The 21,330-nt window shown below is 39.8% G+C and overlaps 1 protein-coding gene across 4 annotated transcripts in view; it reads right to left on the bottom strand.

Annotated features, from left to right (window-relative positions):
• ATXN7 (ataxin 7) overlaps positions 1–21,330 on the bottom strand; it is a 130,156-nt gene that overhangs the window by 99,693 nt on the left and 9,133 nt on the right. The window contains exon 1 of one of the 4 annotated variants that reach the window (XM_046637598.1): positions 6,781–6,856. The exons of the other annotated variants lie outside the window; for them this stretch is intronic. The gene's annotated coding sequence lies outside the window, so the exon portion shown is untranslated. Of the gene's footprint in view, positions 1–6,780; positions 6,857–21,330 lie in introns of those variants that run through there. 4 annotated transcript variants of the gene reach the window in all.

The raw sequence follows: 21,330 nt of genomic DNA on the forward strand, positions 1-21,330 counted from the left end.
GAACAAATGACTATTCAGTATGTACACAGAATCAGCCTCCTGGGGCTTAAAATCATTGTGTGTAATTTGCCCTAATGAGTTTTTACTTAATTTTTAAAATGGCTATTCAGAGTCTGCTCCTATGAAACCTGTCAGAATCACAGATTTTAAAACACACACACACACACACTGAATGAGATTATTATTTGGAGAGTTCACTCTGTCCTTGATCATTTAGCAGTTTATAAAAGCAATTAATAACATTATAAACAGGAAACAAAAACTCAATTAAACCATCCTCCTAAAAAGCACAAGGAAATTATGCATTCCATTATCTACATATTTTTGTGCATATGAGTACATATATATTTCAACTGGAATGTGGCTACTATTCAAATTAATTTAGGGAGGAGCATTGAGTTAAGAAGTCAAGGGATTGGAGATAAACAAATCAGAGTTAGAAATTAAGCTGGTTTTCAAGTTTGACATGCAGCAGAAGAGAAAGAACAGCAAATATGGGCAATGACACAGCTATGGAACAGATGCTGTCAAAGGATATAGCACAGGCAGGCTGATTTCATATGAAAAAAATCACTAGTAATACACTACTCTTCCTATAATCCTCACTGGCTCTGCACCAAGGTTGGGTGGTGGGAATATTGCTTCACTCAACTTTTATTTATTTTCATATACTCTAAAATGGTAAACCAAATATTTCTATGGTTTGAGATACTAATAAAGCATCCCTGAAAGTCAGTGGCTAAAATTCTATGCCACGTTTTGAACATTTATTCAGTTATCTTTATTGACTTTTAAGCTATTCCTGGATCATATCCTTCCTCTCTCTGTTTTTAAAAAAGTTTCAGTTTTATTCACCCACAAAATACTATTCAGTAATGCAATCATTCAGTAATCATTCCTACAATCTTTATAAGCCACACGTTTCTCTTCCCCAGACTTCTAATTCCTTCCCAGTCTCCTGTCTTTTAAAACTTTTCTCTGATTTCCATTTTAGTGCTCATTTTCTGCCTTGTTTCCAATAAACGCCACTATCTTGCTTAACATGTCTGTCCTGAGCCAAAATTCATTTCTTTGCATCCTAAACATTTTACAGCTATGCAAAATCAATCAAAGAAGCTACAAATTACCAGGATAGAGACAGCCAATAAAGATGTTACGTTAGAGATAACCATTCACCTAGCTGCTGGTGATTCCTTCACAGCAGACTGCAAGTGGGGGGGGGGTGGGCGGGGGGAACAACACTGACAGGAGATTAGACTCTGTGCTTGATCTTATTTCACTAGGTCAGACTATTTTTCAGTTTTCCACCTGGATATTCTAGCTAATCTCCAAAGTACCCAAGAAAGTCATCAGATTTTGGGTGCTATGAGATTGCCCTCAAGATACTGTTTGCCTTTAAAAGAATTCACTATTTACTAGCCTGCATATCTTAAAAATGTTTAAGGAAAATCTTATTCTTAGAGAAAAACAGTAGTGGCAGTTACTAAAAATAAGCCTTTAAAAATAGTAATTTCTCTACTTAGAACAGGGGGTCAGAAATCTTTCTTTAGTAGGAAAAAACCTATCATATGTTTGTATGTATTCTCTCATTTTATCTTCATGATGACACTGTGCTCAAAAGAGCTGTTATGATCCCCATTTTACTACTGAGGAAACAGACAGAGAGAGGTCACAATTTGCTCAAGATTACCCAACAAATAAATGGTTTGAAATTGGAGCTAGAATGGAGGCCTCTGGTGCTGTTTAGTTCCCTTTCCAGTACCCTAAACTGTCTAAACAGCAACTTAATTTGTTTTGCAGAGAAAGAGAAATAGTTTAAAAGGTAGATTGGAAAACATTTCTAAGAATAGAAACATAAAACTTGATAGCTTTTATTCATTCGCTGCCTACTATGTAAGAAACATTCAATAAATAAAATTTTTTAAAAGATTTTTTTTTAATGACAGCCAGTTAGAGGTGGGAGAGAAGGAAACAAGGAAAAAAAACATAACTTGAATGTTCTCCAAAGTCCTGAGAAGTATAAATTTAATTTATTTACTCTTTTCTTGGTGGAGAGATGAGATTGTAGAAGACACCTTTTTTTCTAGAGGAGCTGCCTAGCCCATGGTGACCCTTTTCTCTAAGCACTATGGAATTCTCAACCCCACGTCAAGTCTTATTTGTACTACAGGAGTCCAAACTCCTTCCCTGTCTTGGCCACAGCTGGCATGACCCAAGCTGAGACATTCATTTGTTCTCCTTGGAACTAGAAATTGGGATGAAGAGGGTCTACTCTGGTCTACACTGTAAGCTGCCCCAGGTGCTCTCAGTCTACAGGAAAAAGCCAGCCAGCAAAGAGAGAAGAATAAACATGCTGCTCAGAGTGAATCGGACCCAGGGGGCTTTGGAGCCCCAGAGGAAAGAAAGGGAATGAGTTTCTGCTCAGGGGCTCTAGGGCTTTCCTATCCCAGGTATACTCCCCCAGAGGCCCAAAGCACTTCCTTCCCTAGGGTTTTAAGAATCCCCTGGACCTTAAGAGTAAATGCCTCCCCTCTTCTGAGCTTAAATTTTTTTAACTGATTTCTGATTACTGCAACAAAAATAATCTTGTTCAAGAGAGTAAAGACTTTTGTATTAAAAAAATAAAAGGAGAGTGGCCAGCCTGGTGGTGCAGCAGTTGAGTTCACACATTCTGTTTTGGCAGCCTGGAGTTCGCTGGTTTGGATCCGGAGTGCAGACCTACGCACTGCTTGTCAAGCCATGCTGTGGCAGGCATCCCACATATAAAGTAGAGGAAGATGGGCATGGATGTTAGCTCAGGGCCAGTCTTCCTCAGCAAAAAGAGGAGGACTGGCAGCAGATGTTGGCTCAGGGTTAATCTTCCTCAAAAGAAACAATAAATAAAAATAAAAGGAGGGCCAGCCCGCTGGCATAGTGGTTAGGTTCACATGCTTTGCTTTGGTGGCCCAGGGTTCACACACAGACCTACACACATGGCTCATCAAGCCATGCTGTGGTGGCATCCCACATACAAAATAGAGGAAGACTGGCACAGATGTTAGCTCAGCGACAGTGTTCCTCAAGCAAAAAGAGTAAGACTAGCAACAGACGTTAGCTCAGGGCCAATCTTCCTTGCCAAAAAAATAAAAGGGCAGATACACCAGAATTTGTTTTAAATGAAGATCCTGCAGAATGTCCAAGCTTGGGTTCAGAAAAATTCTCATTAACTTGAGACAGAGAAAAGCCCACACTGTTACATGGGCAGTACTATATCAACTTTTACAGAGACAATGACTTACTTTTCTAGGAGTAACATTTCTGTGTAATTTTAAGACTCTGAGAACCTTACTGCAATTTAAGGCATACTCTAGATCACTTCTTGTTATATAATCAACTCTGTCACAATTAAGCAAAAACCTATTAACCATGATAGAGGAAAGAAAAAACGGGCTAAACTGAGTCGGTCTTGTTTTGAAGCATAATAGTATAACCTTTCTTTTTGTTTCTTAAAACTTCTTAAATTCTAGGCAAACCACACAGCTTTAATGTGAGACTGGCACCCTAGGTGCTCGGAGAGGGCACGAAAGGGGAAGCGAAAGGGCCAGAGTGGTGGGCTTGACAAGGAGGGCAACACCAGTTCTGACTTTTTCCTAAGGTAGAGCTGAGGGAAGGCTGACTCCAGTCTCTCCATTCTATACATGAAAAGACCTAAACCCAGGAGAGGTTTACCCCAGCCAGTTTATTCACTCAGTAAAAATGTGCTGAGTACGTGCTCCGTGCCAAGTACTGTACCTGGCACCAGAATCAGCACTGTATTCCGCTGAGCTGCCTAACTCCAGGGTTACACATTTTTCTCTCCATTCTTTGACCCTCACTGGAAACAGAAAGTCCACAGGCCTAAAATAGTTCACTTTTTGTCTGTTTGTTTGTTTGGGGATCTTAGGGAAAAAAAGAAATTTGTTGTTAATATTTAAAAGGTGGGAAGATTTACCTAAAATTCTATATTCTCATTTTCTTTTGGAAAGTCCAAAAATCTGGCCACCGAGGCCAGCTGTCCTGCCTCCGGATAACTGGCTGATGCTGTGTCGTGACCTGCCTCTTATCACAGGTATGTACTTTCCAAAACACCCACCTGGCTGCATGACACTTATTTGCCTTCTAGGCCTGACTCCTGTAGGCAGCCATGCTTGTGACCCTGAGCCTATGTTGTTTTCCTAAGTCTCTTCTCCCACATGAAAAACCACAAACTAAAAATTTTAAAAGCAGATTACATGTCAGCTATAGGCATATTCTCCAGAAATATGAATTAACGTGGTCCCTGGTTTACCCTCCTACCCAAGTTCCACCTTGCTTTCACCCTGACAGGCTTCCTCCTTGGCAAAGCAAATTTAAGAATGAAACTGTAGGGGCCAGCCTGGTGGCGCAGTGGTGAAGTTCCCATGTTCCGCTTCAGCGGCCCAGGGTTTGCTGGTTCAGATTCCGGGTGCAGACATGGCATTGCTTGGCAAGCCATACTGTGGTAGGCGCCCCACATATAGAGTAGAGGAAGATGGGCACAGATGTTAGCTCAGGGCCAGTCTTCCTCAGCAAAAAGAGGAGGATTGGCAGCAGAAGTTAGCTCAGGGCTAATCTTCCTCAAAAAAGAAAAAGAATGAAACTCTATACTCCACACAACCTGTCTTTTCAATTGTGCTGCTGTATATCCCCCTCTTCAAAGGTCAGCTGGAGTTTTTGCACCTACTGAGCTACAGGGACTGCTCTCGGGTCAGAGTCATTCCACTGAACAAATGAGAGTTTGAAAACATAACCGGCAAAGGCACGAGGTCACTTAGAAGGAAGGGCTCTAACACTTCTGGCCGAGGTTTCAGGAATACATTTTAACCCCTGCAGTCAGTGCCAGGGCTTTCTGGACCCTCCCTGGAACTCCTCACATAAAGTCTTGATATTTTTAAAGGAGCCTCCATTTTCTGACAGCTTCTACATAACCACACACATTCAGCCCCTCTGCTCTCTCTAAAGGGTTCAATATAGCTATCCCTCTCTCCCTTTGCCATTTCAGGTTGCAGGGCTCTCCATCTCAAGCCCTGCCTCTCTCAGGCTTTCCTGAAGTTAACCCAGGCTCCATCTCCTTTTAGCTGAAGGGTCAGCAAGCCATTTTTCCATCAACTGTGACTACAGTACACTATTTCACCATTAGCCTAAGAGAGAAGCAAAAATATAGTAAAATTCCCAGTAGTTCTCCAATTTGTCTTTGTAAAATCCTTGGTCAATTCAGTAGACTTGCAGGTCAATTTACAAAAGCACACGAGTAGTACTAGTTGCTATTTACTAGGCACTTACCATGTGCCCAAGATTAACACATAGTAAGCCCTTTACATGCATCATCCTACTTAATTCTCCCAGGTCTGTGATGTAGGAACTTTTACTATACTGCACACCTTTAACTGAGAGAAAACTGAGGCTTGTGAGATGAGGTCAATAAAGGGTAGAACTGAGGCAGTTGCATACTAGAACTGAGTTTAAAACCATTCCTTCCACTGCTACCCACAACAGCAATTCCTACCTGTTCCTTGGCACCTGCTGTTCCTGCCACCTTGGATTCCTTTCTTCCTGCCATCTCAGTAACTCACAACCCGCCTTCAAAACTATCTCAGATGAAGCCTCTTCATGTCACCATGCATACCTGCCTCAGTGGGCTTCTTAAAGGCAGGGTCTGAAACATTTTATCCTTGTATCTCCAGGGCCTGACACCATAAGTGTTAATAAATGCCTGCTGAATAGAATTGGATTAAATGGAACCACAGATTCTGACAGCTACCCATCCACTCAGGTTAATATGTTTCTGGGGGTGGGATGTTTTTGCCTTGCTAAGGACTTGCAATTAGGCCTGAGCAATAAGTAACTGTTCTGGCATTTGCCCTGTCTACTCCCAGCCAAACCTATAGACCTCAACACTGAGGAAGCGGAAAGAGGGATGAGAGGTAAAGTCCAGTACTCTTGTTGTCCTCTTAACAGAGGAATAACGTCGGCCGAGTTGACTGTGGGGAGGAAAGCCTGGGGGGACAGAGAAGGTTTCTCTCCCAATATTGCGCCAGGGCAACATTAATCTCCTATTACTGGCCTGAGGTTATAGAGCCCTAAAATTCATATAAAAATCCTCAGTCGAGTCATTCTTTGCTAATCTAACATGGTCCTTTAGGAAAGATGTCAAATAAATGAACAGCTAGCAAGCATTTAACTCTGGGGTCATACTTGCTAACACTACCAATAACAGCAATTTTTACTGAGTGCTTACTCTGCACTGGACCCTGTGCCAAGTACTGTACATGCACTATCTTGTTTAATCTTCACCACAGCTCTGTGAAGAATATTTGTGAGGAAATAGAGGCCTACAATAAATGGCTTGCCCAAGGTCACTACCAAATGGCTTACAGTAAAGGCAGTGGCTAGTGGGATGAATGTGTAAGTTTGATCAAGAATGCTTGCAGGGATTTTTCATTCTTCTACACTTCCTCTTTAAATAAACTTAAAGGCAGGCTGGGCAACCTATCACAAATTTCACTTCTCCAACAGATCCCGAGAAAAGCCCTTCTATTAAGCCTTTCTAAACATTATTTGTCATAGAGATTGGCAATGCTCACCACTATCCACATTTTTATCTTCCTGAGGACACAATTAGACTAAGTTTCCCAACATTCATTGCAGTTAAGGTTAACTATGCAGTTAAGTTAACTACGTGACTGAATCCTAAAATGTGAACAGAAATGTTGAGTGTCACTCCTAGGCTTGGCCCATACAAACCTCCTTGTCTTGATCCTCAGTCTCTTGTATCCTTTGCTGGTCAAATGGAGAGGGCTGCAAGCAACTAGGGGTGAGCAGAGCCACAAAACCTCACTCCTGAATGACTGGGTGAAGCAAGAGCCTCCTTGCTACCCCGCACTGAGCTGTGACTGGAGCAAGAAACAAACCGTATTATATTAAGCTACTGAGGTTTTGGGTAGCTACAGCAGTCAGCCTATCCTAAAACAGTATTATTGTTGTCACTACTTTTATGACAATCTTCATTATCAACAGCACAGCTACAATTTACTGAAAGTATGCTAAGTAATAGGAAATATACTAAGTCTTTTACATATATTATTTTCTCACTATGAGGTAGGTATTACCTGCATTTTCCAGTTGACAAAATCAAGGGTCAGAGATCAATAATCTTTTCCTCCTCTGAACATTTATAGCAGTTACATTCTGAAAGATTTATTTGGTAATTAATTATGGATTGCCCTATTATCCATGTTGCATGGATAAATTAAGCAGTTCTCATCTCACTCCTGTAGTTAGCTGGTTTTTCTTGTACTTAGAACTTGTTTTCCTCATCAGGAAAGAAAGCTGCTAAGAGGAGGGTAGGTCTTATATCTCTATATTCCATATCACTTCACACATTGCCTCATGAATATACAAATTAAATGAATAAATATATACTTTAAATTATCTACTTATATATATATAAATTAGTGCATATGTGTGTATGTATGTGTATATATATATATATACCTTAAAACACATATATAAAAAATATATATTGTGTTTTGGGGAACAGACTTCTTAAGTAAATCCGACCAAGAAAACTGGCGTATTTGCTATGAAGAGTTACTTAGCATGCTGTTTATTTCAGATTCACTACTTAACAAGTATCATTAACACAATTTTTCAATACCGTAATTACATGTGCGAATGTACATAAACACTTAGTGCCTGGCATACATTCAACGATCAATAAACCATCATTTCCCTTCTCCTCTATCCCAGTAGCTACTTCAAGTACAATCACATCCTGCTTGAAGAAAACAAAGACGATCAGAAGAAAAATGTTAAGCCCGTAAGTAGAGGTTGATTTTAATTACAAAGAGTATTTTCCTATATGAAAGGAAGACCGTCACCTGGCTAGAGCCAAAGGAAGATCAATTGCCAGTTACAAGATTATATCATTTATAAAAATCTGTCCTGACATGACCTTCAGGAACATGAATTCTGGGCAAGTCGAGGAGCCAGTGCTCACACCCTCACCTTCACTGCTAGTGAGCTATAACAGTGCCTTGGGACTCCCCTTCTATTTGCTCAGTTTCATAGGTCTGGCCACATGGAATTCCCTAGAGCCATAGTATCATTATTTGTAGTCAAACACTAACATGCCCTCCTACAGCTCCTAGAATATTTTTTATATTTTGTTAGAAAACACACCGGCATCTGAGGAAGATTTGTTCCCTCTGAGGTTGTCTGTTCCCAGCTCTCACCCACCCACAGGACTCCATTTCCTACTCAAGACATTCAAAGAATCTCATTTACACAATGCAGACACTGGCTTTCATATGGTGACATTTCATACTAACCACATATAGCAATTCTGTGACATGACCTTTACATTAGCTAATTAATGTGAATATTTCAACTGCTGTTCATTTAAATATCGTGTTCCAAAAAGTCTTTCTTCTTTGAAGAGTTCTATCAAGATGAAATGGAACACAAATGTAGGTCAGTTACTTTATTTGGTATAATTAAACTATACATTTGGACTTCTTACTCCTGCTCAGCAATCAATTATAATATTTACTTTGTTGACGGGATAGACTTCTCCAGGGGTAATTTTCCCTTTAACTTCATGGTATCACCCTTAACAGTAGGCAATAAGGTTAATGCTATAATCAGCTATGACGTTGGTACATACAAGACTTTAGCTGCTGTTCAAATATAGCAACACAGAGTATAGAACACCCAACCTAGAAAAATACAGGTTAGAAAATTAGTGAACCAAACTCTGGATAACAACTTCTTTTAAAAATAAATGTTCTTTAAAAACATTGAACATAAATATTCTTTTTAAAATAAAATGCTTTTTAAAATGCTAAATGAAAAAGCCAATCTGAAAAGGTCAGATTTATGTAAGATTCTCAAAATGACAAAATTACAGAGTTGGAGAACAGATTAGTGGTTGCCAGGAGTTAGGGATTGTGAGGGTACTGGGAATGACTATGACTATAAAGAGGTAGCACGAGGGAGATTTTTGCAGTGATGGAATAGTTCCATTATCTTGATCATGGTAGTGGTTACACGAATCTACACAGGAGATGAAATGACATAGAACTACACACATACTTCATACCAATGTCAATTTCCTAGTTTTGATATAGGTAGAAAAGACACAATCAATGGGAGGAACTGAGTGAAGAGTAACCAGGACCTCTCTGTACTATCTTTGAAACTTCCTGTGAATCTTTAATTATTTCAAAATAAAAAGTTAAAAAAACAGCTAAAAGTATGTTGGATTATAAACATATATCACAGAATAATTTATTCAACCTATAATATTAAACAAGACCCAAGGCTGTGCAAACATATTTTATCATCTGACTTTCCATTTTGTATACAAATGAACTCCTGATTATCTTGATAGCGGCAGAGAGCGAGTGGAAATGGAGCAGGCTTTAGAATTGGTTTTGCTGTCAGGATGCTTCCTGTCCATGACAATATCAGTAACATGGACCACTTTGGCAGCCAGTATCTGGATGTCTTACAAAACGCAGCTAGTATACAATATGTAAACAGTAAAAACATATTTAAAGACTTATCTTAAAATCTGTAAGATTTTGCCATTAAAAAAACAGACAGCCATGGAACAGCATACTTTGAACATAACTTAAAAATAAAAAACAGGGACTGGCCTGGTGGCATAGTGGGTAAGTTTGACTGCTCTGCTTCAGCAACCCAGGGTTTGCTTGTTCGGATACTAGGTGTGGACCTATGCACCAGCTATCAAGCCATGCTGTGCCAGGCGTCTCACATACAAAATAGAGGAAGATGGGGACAGATATTAGCTCAGGGCCACTCTTCCTCAGCAAAAAGAGAGAATTAGTGGCAGACGTTAGCTCAGGGCTAATCTTCCTCAAAAAAAATTAAAGAAAATAAAAAATTTTTTAAAACCCCATATTTTGTGATTTCTCTATGCTAATCAAGATCCCACTGAGCATATAATTATACGTAATTTGCAAAATACATTATTAAACTTAACAGGATTACCAAATGAGATTTTTTTCACATACACATGACAATAGTTTCTACAATTTAAACATCTCTTAGGCTAAATTAATATAAATTGCTGCAATTTGGAATAATAAATAAGAGACAAAAAGAATTACAGAAGCTGGGAGATGCAAATTAAACAAAGCCAGTGTAAATGACATTCACTAGGGCTTCAGACAGTGATTTTTGTTTAATTAAAAAAAACTTTTTTATTGAGTTCATAATAGTTTACAACACTGTGAGATTTCAGTTGTACATGATTACTGTCCGTCACCATATATAGGCTCCCCTTCACCGGCTGTGTGCATCTTCCAGCCCCATTCCCCCGGTAACCACTGAACTGTTCTCTTTGTCCATGTGTATGTTTATCTTCCACATATGGGTGAAATCATGTGGTGTTTTAGAGATCTTTTTATCAATGATTAAAATGTAAAATTCTGGGACTATATGAAAAATATGACTGCCTGATTCCCTGTATCTCACACCTAAGCTGGCTCAACAATGGTTCATCATGACTAGGAATCTAGAGAGGTTGGCAGCACTTGATAAATACCTTCCTGTTCGCTCCTTTCTACAGTGATGCAATTTGACCTACATTTCCAGTGCCCATTGAAACTTCGTAGGAGGGGGAAGAGGAGAGTTTTTCATTTCTCCTACCCTCTGATTAACTAGGACAGCAAATGCCACTCAAGGGACTGCTACTGGGCAGAAGCAAAGGGGGGGAAAAAGTCATGCCAGTAGGAAATTCCACAAGAGAACATTTAGAAATACTGCATTCTGTGATTCTGCAAGCAAACTGTCATAGCTTTACAATACAACAGCAAGGAAGAGTTGCCCCAATTTACACTGTAATCAGTCTAGAACACCAAGGGCTGTTTTATTTACTTCAGGCTCCCAGCATGATGAAAATTAAACTTGAACTATAGACTCTCGTCCTTGCCACAGTCTTCTTTTTAAATAAACTGTTAATTTCAGAATTGTTTTAAGTTTACAAAGAAGTTGCAAAGATTATACAGAGAATTCCTATATACTCTATATCCCTATCGTTTACCTCTTACATTAGTATACTACATTTGTCACAACTAATAACCAATATTAAATACTATTATTTTTTTTGAAGATTGGCACCTTAGCTAACATGTGTTGCCAATCTTTTTTTTCTCCTTCTTCTCCCAAAAGCCCCGCAGTACATAGCTGTATATTCTAGTTGTAAGTCCTTCTGATTCTGCTATGTGTGATGCTGCCTCAGCATGGCTTGATGAGTGGTGCTAGGTACGCGCCCAGGATCCAACCGAGCAAAAACCCTAGGCCGCCAAAGTGGAGTGCGGGAACTTAACCACTCGGCCATGGGGCCGGCCCCTAAATTAGTATTATTAACTGAAGTCCATAGTTTATTCAGATTTCCTTAGTTTTTCCCTAATGTCTTTTTCTGTTCCAGGATCCCATCCAGGGGATCACATTACCTTTAGTTGTCATGTCTCTGTATTCTTCCTCTAGACTTGATCTTGACACAGTTTTGAGGAGTACTGGTTAGGTATTTTGTAGAAAGTCTGCAATTATTTGGCCAATGTTTTCCTCATGATTATAATGGGATTATGAGATTTGGGGAGGAAGACCACAGAGATAAAGTGCTATTCTCATTACATTATATCAACTATACATTTGATCACTGTTTATGTTAACTTGATCATCTGACTGAGGGAGTGTTTGTCAGGTTTCTCCACTGTAAAGGTCCACCTCCCCTTCTATACTGTCTACTCTTTGGAAGGAAGTCACTTGCACAGCCCACATTTAAGGGATGGGCAGTTGTGTTTCACCTCCTTTCGGGGGATTACTGACATAAATCATTTGGAATTCTTCTACATGAAAGACTTATCTATTCTCTCTCATTTGCTTACTTATTCAATCACTTGTTTATATCAGTATGGAGTCATGGATATTTGTTTTATACGATTATTTTATTACATTTATATTACATATTATTTATATTAGTATTTATTATATTATATATGCATATTGCATATTTTATTTATTTTATTTGATATCTTGGGTTATAATTTAAAACTATTATTTAGTTGCTTAAACTGTCCCAGCTTTGATCATTGGAAGCTCTTTCAGGCTCTGGTGTCCCTGTGACATACCCCATCATTATGTGGTGTGTGTCTGTGTGTTTTGTTTTGTTTTAGCACTTTCTTGCTTTCTGGCATTGGAAGATGCTCCAGGGCTCATCTTGTTTATTCCCTGCCCCAGTCACAGAATTAAGTCATGTCTGGTTCCTTTTATTGGAGAACGGTAGGTATTAGAAACCAAGATCTGGGACTTGGTCTTACCATAGTCTTTTAATGTTTGACACTTTAAAATTTCTACATGAACTACTTCTATAGTAAATCAACACACTTATCTCTTTAAGTAGCTTTTTGTGACATAACATGACAAATCATAAAGAGAATGCTTAGTAATCAAACTACCATCTGACTGGCCACCTTCCAGGTTTGATAAAGCCAATAAATGCCTTGTTATAATGAAGTTCCTCCCCACAAAATAGAACAAAGATCTTTTTATGTTACTGGGGGGAGGAAGAGGAAATTTAGAATTCGATGCAGCATGCTTGCTGTTCTATGCAGGTCTCCTCCTTTCTCCCCTCAGTACCATTAATTAAATGGTACTTCCTTTATGTCAACTCTTAATTACCTGAATTAAAGGAAAACACAAGTATCAGTCAGATCTGGCTTTGAAATACGTTAGTTATGATTTATGGCAGCAGCTACACCTTTCTATTTATGGTTTGTATATTTTAATGTTACACATAGTTTTTCTTCATTGAGACTAAACTAATCAGCCCAACACAAGGACAGAGCCAGGAGCCTCTCGGCCAGTGGGGGCACCTAGTGGAAGCAAAGAGATTTCTGAAGACTGCACAGACCGGAGTTAATCCCATGCAACACACGCAGGAAAATTCTGCACCTCAGACTCCAACCATCAGTCTATGTAAACAGGCTATGCTAATAAAATCTTTGGTGACCTCAGACTTTTTTTTTTAAAAGAAAATAAGCTGGGGCCAGCACCTACTACTGCTTTTTTCTGTCATCTTTTTCTCACTCAGTCTGATTAAGATTTATATTCAATAAACATTTCTTGAACCTCTACTAGGCACTAGGCAGAACATTATGCCTGACGCTTCCAATTAATCCAATAGATTAGAAAAAAATTAAGAGCCCTGTGCCCATTTTTCCCTCCCAGCAGAGCAGAGCTGCTGAAGTTGTTGGAAGATAAGTCAGGCACTGAAGGCACAAAAGGTTTGGAGAAGCACATGGCTTAATGTTTGCTTCCACAGTTGTCTGATAACATCTTAGAAAGAGACAATCATAATTTCCTTATCTGTAAAATAAACATAATCAAACCTACTTCTCAAGGAGAATGCATGGAAAGCACAGCCCTGGCACATACAATGGGTTCTACAAGCATTAGCTCATGTTTACATTTTGCATTTCATCACAAACACATCTAGGAAACACTAGGCCTGCCCTACTAAGGTGTTTCATTGCCTATTTTACTATCTTTATAAATCCTAAAATCATGGTCTTTAAAAAAAGGTCAGTTCCTATGTCCCAGTCAATCCATCTTTGATAAATAAACAATGCACATTCATTCAAGAGGCATGGGCCACAATGGACAGGATCTATTAACAATGACAGTTAACACTGCCTGAAAGCTTATTTTGTGCCAGGCACTGTGTGGATGTCGCAAAACAAGCCTATGAAGTAGATATTTTAATTATCCCTAATTTTAAAATGAGAAACTGAGGCTAGAGAGGTGAAGTAACTTGTGTGAGGTTGCCACCCCTCTGGACTACATAAACTACTCTTACAGAAAAACAATAACAAACAACAGAATTGTGCCAAACAACTGAACATACACATCCATTCCTAACCTCACACTGCTGATTCCTTTTCAAACACTCTTGTGCTCCATGCTACAGCAGAACCAAAGAATCAGCTAAAATGAGTCCTTTACTACAGAGTAGACGCAAACTGGCAGAGGGCTTTGGACAATTCCACCCCCAAAAGGGACTCCAAATTGAGACTTCCTGTTTCCAAAATATTTCAATAAATAAAACCCATCAAGGTCTCCCTACCGTGTTTTATAGAAAGTAGCAACTTCCTCGCAGAGCCCCCAAGGCTCTTCACTCTCTGGCCCCAGTTACTGCCTCAGGGCATTTGCACTACAGGCTGCTTCTGGACCCAGCTAACTTCTTCAGAACTCAGTTTAGAAGTCACTTACCTCTTTATCTAAGTGGAGTTAATCCCACACTCTGATTCTCTAAAACTGCTTTAAGAGATCTCCAGCCAGCTTCTTATTAATGTCAACATTCTCAGCAGGGGCATCTCTACTATCCTGTGTCAAGGACCTTCTCTTCTACAGGTTTTACCCCCAGGGTAATCACATAAAGGCATGGAGAAGAGCAGTCTGTTTTTTGAATAGACCAGGATTTAAATCCTGTTTTCTATTTACAAACTGTGTGACCCCAAGTAAGTCATTTCACCTGATGAGGATTAATTGAGGAGAAAACACAAGTAAACCACAGTGCCTAGTACCTACTAAGTGCCAGTCATCATTGTTATGCCCAATTTACAGATAAGAAATTGAGACCCCAAGTAGTGAAATACCAAAGGTCACAAGGTTGGTGAGTGGTAGTAGTCAGGGCTTAAAACGAGTTCTTTCTCCTTCCATCTACAATTCTTTACTGGGAACCATTATTAAGCATCGTGCTTGGTGCTAAGGACATAGCCGTGAAACAGACAGACATGTACCCTATTCCCATGGTGCTTACATTCTGGTAAGGAAGCCAGTCATCAACGTTTACAGAAGTAAATTGGCAAGGTGCTTGAAGGAGAAGAGCAGGGTGCCTGAATATGGGTTTTAGAGCACGTAACAAGATCCCTGGATTTTGTCTGGAAGGTCAGGGAAGTTTTCTGTGAAGGGGTGGCATTTAAACTGGGCCCAGGAGGCAGAAGAGGTGTTCAGAGATGAGGGCTGCAGCAAGCACTGCAGGCAAAGGGAATCTCAAGATAAAAGACTCTGAGGAAGCAGGGAGAATCTGAGGAACCAAGAGGCCAGAGCACCTGAGGAGGCTGGAGGTGTAGGAGGGGCCAGATCAAAGGACCACGGAAGGACATGTTAAGGGTTTTGGATGTCATCCATCCTTGAAGCAGTGGGAAGGTGCCAAAAGACTGGCTGCCCTTGATGAAACAGTAGTAAAAGGCTCATTCTGAGCCCAGCTCCCTGCTGAGGTCAGGGCCATTTGGCAGCTTTTTGTCATCTGTACTTCTATGGCATGGCAAGTGTAGACTTCTGATAAATATTTGTCAGTCATATGAGAGAATCTCCGGTAAAGACAGACTAAACCACTTCTCCCTTTTTTTAATCCCACAGTTGATGCTTCTATTAAAGTACCTATCGCTGATTGATTATAGTTGGGTGTTGAACTCTTTATTGTTTAGTCATACATTTTCGGAAAGCAGAGTAAATATCTTATTTACCTTTCCATCTCTCAAAGTCAAATGCTCAATAAAGTTATGAATTGAAACAGACCCTCTTTTAATAGCTAAAAATCTCTTCTTATATTTCCACATTGGCTGAGTAAGAATTTTGCCAATTCATCCCACCTTAGTTAAAAAGATCTGAAGGGATAATATACAAGGACTTGAAAAAAAGTTCTACTTTCCCTTTCCAGCTTAACTTTAACAACAAAAACCCATTTCACCAATGTGTGACTAAAAGTACAATTTTTATAATTTAGGATAAATCACTTGTACAGACACATATATAATTTTAAAAAAATCTTAGTTTAATTTTAACCAAGAACAAAATGCTCCAACAGAAGGTCTTTCAGTGATTTTCCAATTCTTCTGAGAATCATCAGATTCTCTCTTTGAATATTTAATTACTCTGATAAGGGTAGGGAAACTATTTGGACTATTTATATTAAAAGATAAAACTAAGCCATAATCAATAGTTCAGAGGCTTTAAGGTTTATTTTAGGATTTCAGGAGATGACGATGATGAGATGAAATGATGAAAATGGGATTATGAATATGCTACTAGCGTATGCTAGTAATTTCCTGTTTGATCTCCCTTTCCAATCCCAGATCAATTTTCCACCATTCTGGCCCTGCTCTGTGCCCCAAAGGCTGACCTCTATGGGTAGCATCACTGGGTTCCTGCAGGCAGGCTTCCAGGCGGGTTTGGCCGATAGAAGGCACTGGAAGGAGATCAAAGAGGGAGAAAACAAAGTGGGGGAGGGGAGTATTGCTTCCTTATTCTCTCCCTGCTCTGGGCTGCATTTTCTGGCAGTGGCTGAGTCCCTCTAGGACTATAGCTCCTGTCAGACAGCCCCTCCTCTATGGCTCCAGCTCTCTCACTGGACTCCAGGAACGAATGCTATTTCTTCTCTTTGCTCCTTTGGACCTAGCGTTGGTAACAGCTTCCCATTGCTGTTAGTTTCTGGGTGACAGGAACCCCACGTCACCCTTAACTCTGCCCACTCCTCTGAAAATAATCCCTTGATTAAAGTCTCCTGAACCATCTGAGTTGGACTGTTTCCTGCCAGACTAAGAATTTAAACCACAGAGTTGTAAAACCAGCAATCGCCCTCCTTTGCAAGTGAGAAGTTATTACAAGAGTTATTCATCTTCCAAAGCAATTCCTTCATACCAAGCACTGCATGTAAGCTCTTACGTTTCTCAGGCAGAAATGACACTTTTTAAACTGGTCAGTGCGGAATGTGGGAGGGTGCTCCTGAAAGACAGCTGGCAGAACAGAGGGGCCAACACTTAGAATTCTCTAGGCAAGAGCCTGTTACATGTCAAGAATATAATGTTTAGAAAAAGATGCCACTTCCTCCTGCTTCTCCATGGGTTTCCTCTCACTGAGGGCTCCTGAATCAAAGTCAGCATTGTATTTTCACGCTGAATGCCATGAAGTTGTATCACTGCCTGGGGAAGTTGCCCTGTGTGTCATTTCACTTCGCTAGTTTCTCAGACCTGAGAATCTTTCTTACCACGACCCAAGGCACACAAAAAGAGAGCTAACCATCTCGTATTACTAGCCACTTGCCCATGATCTTTCCTTCTTTCTCTCTTTCATCTCAGGATAAATTTTTCTTTTGCAAAAGACGAGCAGGATGAGAAAATTCTGCTTTGCTCAGCCTTGCCTGTCTCTTTAATAGATCTGACCAGATTAGCACTTTTCCACAGGAGAGGACAGGCATATGCTTATACCATAATCTGCTCAGAGCTCCTTGTTCGGATTTTTCTTTTACCAAGGCAACTGGAGGTTAGATGTTAATTGAAATCACCTGGGAGTCTCTAAACACTTCACCTTGCTCTCACTTGGCACTAGTATCCTGGAGCTTACTAAATTTCCGAATATTGGGGCATTCTTTCCATCAAGAGCTGATTTAAAGGATTCTTCTAGGGAGTTGATAAGAACTGATATGGCTGATGTCAACAAGCTTCTCCAAGAAGGACTCCAAATGTCTCCCTCTGCAACCAGCAGGCATTCAGAGCTGACAGAAAGAGTTGCTAAAATAAAGACACAGGCAGATAGACGGCAGTCTGCAGAAAAGATGCTCTGCTACACTTCAGCCAAGGATGGCCTAAGGGCAAGAAGGCTCTCTTCCATCCTGGAGGGGAAGCCCTTCTCCACAGCCTGAAGGCAACACATGAGAGGCAGTGGGATTAACAAAATTTGGTTCACACTATATAACCATTTCTACCACTCATTACCCTTACTTCTAAGCATTCATTTCAAAGGATATTTTATTGGCGAACTCTAAGCAGCTGGGAAGATAAACATCAAAAGTTAATAGTGGTATCTCCTCTGGGTAAGAGAAGTATAAGTAACTTTTATTTCCTTCTGTGTATTTGTGAAAATTTCCAAATTTTCTATAAACACCTATGATTTCTGCAATCAGGGAAAAATTATTAAGCAAAAACTCTGTAAGCATTCAGGAATTTCACTTTTCCATAAGAACCAAATTTATGTAACTTGAAACTCAAAATCCAAATTGCATTTTTTAGCTTTTGTGTATTTTAGGATTTTCACTAGTAAAATCATTTTATGAACTTGTTTTTAAATTAAGAAAACATTCAAAATGTGAAAAACAAGAATGCTCAATTGGATTTAACATGTAAATTTTTTCTAATACACATCACAACCTTAATTAAGATAATTTAGATACTTCAAGGTCAAAATTCACTATTTGCACACTCAGATGTACTTCTAATACAGATGAAAAAGAATGGAATTGTTTCTCTTTGTAAGAACACCGCACAGATGATATCATATGCAGTTATACAGCTAAGAGACTACAGATAAAAAATAGACTGGTGTCCCCTCTACCACAAATCCTAGCCAATAAAAACTTTCTGGCCTAGAGCTGATTAATACTTGACATCAGATCTATGGAAAAGAAAGCTAATCACTGCTGTTAGCTAAAGCAGCAGACACACTAAGAAACTTGCCTACTACCACATCATGACTACTGTTTACTATGACAAGTCATTTTTCAGTTTAGTGCCATTTATAGTTCTATAAACAGAAAACTGGAATACTGTCTTTTCTAGAAGCTACATTTCTCATAATCCATATAGCTAAACATGCATTATTCAGTGTCTTGTATTGAAATATATTAACAAGGGATCTTGGAAACCACAAACATCTTCACTAGCTTCAGGAAGCTAGTAAACTTGACCAAGTGATTCCTTTTAAACTGTCCTAACTTAATGGCAAATGGTCTCCTTTCTAACTTCGATTTCCAAATGATTTATAAGTACCAGAACAATAATAATCAAAAGGGTGGGGAATGGAGTGAGTAGAGAATGGAGTCTTAAATAGCTTCTCTCCTAGCAGCCAAGAGGAGCTATGTGCCAGAACACTAAAAATGCCTTTGTGCTATGTTAAAACTTACAAACACGAGTGAATAAAATACAAAAAAAAAAAAAAGAAAAGTATGCATTTTTCAGTGTAGAACTTTGCTGGCACTCTTTGCAAGATTAAGTTCAAGTATTCTAAAAGTTCAAAATGTCTGCAAAAATGAGATCATGAGATAAACAAGAAACACAAGAGAAAAAAGACAGTTTTTTGACTAGCGTTAAGTGTTAACAGAACATAGTTAAAAGCTGTAGAAATCAGTGCCTGAAACAAATTAGAAAAAGACAATTTAAAAACTAGTGTTAAATACTAGGATAAGGTTCTAAAAGCTATGGAAAAGTCTTGGGATGTCTCTATTTACACATAAGTCTGGCCAAACAAGAACTACCATATTACCACTGTGATCACGTTGATGGTTCAGACTATAATGAAACTTTAAAAGCAAGGGGGAAAGGCCCTAACATACAACCCTATTGTTAACAGAACACAGCCTGGAGACCCTAATTAAATGAAAGCTCAGTGCTCCTCTCAACATTTCTTGTAGCGGTGGACCTGAACAGCAGAAAAGAGAGCAGGCCATTTAAAAGAAGAGTCCAGGGGTTGGGAGGACAAGTGACTACACCACAAGGTGGTAATTACACTGTGGGGAAGTAAAACAGGCCAGACTGAAGGGCTCCAAGAGGTACTTCAAAACCAGCTAATCATGGCAAGAAGAGGTGGGATGAACGACTCCTAGACTAGCTATCTGTGGGGAAATAAAAAGATATTTGGCCTCCAAAGCAACAGTAAACAAAAGCAGTTGCTAGTGACCAAGGTGACTACTAGATACCTCCATCACACACGAATGTCCCCACAGTAACAGAGGGCAAAGATCAGCTCATTCATCTGCAATTTGGCCCAGCACCTTTAGAAACCAGAAAAGGGGCTTCTGTAGTTGGTAAACCACTGTTCTAGAAGCTCCCTCAGCAAAGGCATGGGTAGTCAGAACACTGAGCTCTCCTGCCAACAGTCCTATATTGCGGGGGAAATTGCTTACCTTTTCTAAATCATATGCTCAGCTGAAAAATAGGAGAAAATCTGCTCTTCTCTGACTTCAATAGATAACACAGGAGTTTGCAGTTAGTGCCATTGAGCTGATTCCAATTCCTAGCAACCCTGTGTACAGCAGAGTGGAACTCTGCCTGGTCTTTTTGCACCATCCTCTCACCTTCCGGCACTGTATCAGACAATGCTCCACTGCTATTCATAGGGTTTTCAATTTTTTCAGAAGTGGGTGGCCAGGTCCTTTTTTATACTCTGTCTTAGTCTGGAAACTCCACTGAAACCTGTCCACCATGAGTGATCCTGCTGGTATTTGAAATACCAGTGGCATTGCTTCCAGCATTTCGGCAACATGCAAGTGCCACTGTATGACAACCAGAAGACGTGTGGTTTGGGTCCCTGACCAGGAAACAAACCAGGGCCACGGGGGTGAGAGTGCCAAATCTTAACTACTAGATACCATGGCTAGCTAAAACAGAAGTATACATGTGAAAATGCCCTGAATAAAATCACACCATATTTGTACAACATTTTACCATTTGAAACATAGTCTAACGTACACTACAAAGGCTATATAAATGTAGGTTGGCCTTTCAGCCTATAAACTGAAGGTGTAAAATGTTTACAGTATTAGCAAGGTTACAATGAAAGCAACTAGACACCAGGAGAAGACACTATGCACTGGGTAAAAATGTTAACAGGGACCCTGTTATCAATAAATGGTTAAATCACAGTCCACATGCTTTTCTTCTAAAAAATCAGAGAAATGCATAATATGTTTTAGAAAACATTACCATGGAAAAAATGGATGAATATGTTACTGAATGTACAGTGGTAGGTGCTGATTAGCTGAAATGGAAATAGTATAGAGCCACAAGAGCGCGTCTCAAACTGCGGTTTAAGAACCCTCGGAGGCATGTGGGGTGGGAGGAGAGGGAGGAACCAGGGGTCATCAGGTATTGCAAATATTAAATGTGATAGATAATACACAAAGCAATACACACATAGTGGCCCACAAATGTTTGGATAGTGGTTTCAGTGGTTTTACCAGGTCTGCATCCACCCCTCGTGCTAGAGAATGACAACTCCCCCAGTAGGTACTTTCTTGGTGAGGCAGGAACCTAGGGACTTGCCAGGACCCAGTCTGGGCCTGAGAATATACTCTCAGTAGAGAGTGGGGTTAAAAACAGAGAAGGTACAAAGTCCTGAGGAGACGATCCGTTGAGTCCTGCTACCTGGATCCCTGAAGCTGCTCTGGGGCTGCTCTATTCTGAGGCCTGGTTCTTCAGCTCTACTGCCAAT

The sequence above is a fragment of the Equus quagga genome, chromosome 1, assembly GCF_021613505.1.
Source record: "Equus quagga isolate Etosha38 chromosome 1, UCLA_HA_Equagga_1.0, whole genome shotgun sequence".
NCBI lineage: Eukaryota > Metazoa > Chordata > Mammalia > Perissodactyla > Equidae > Equus > Equus quagga.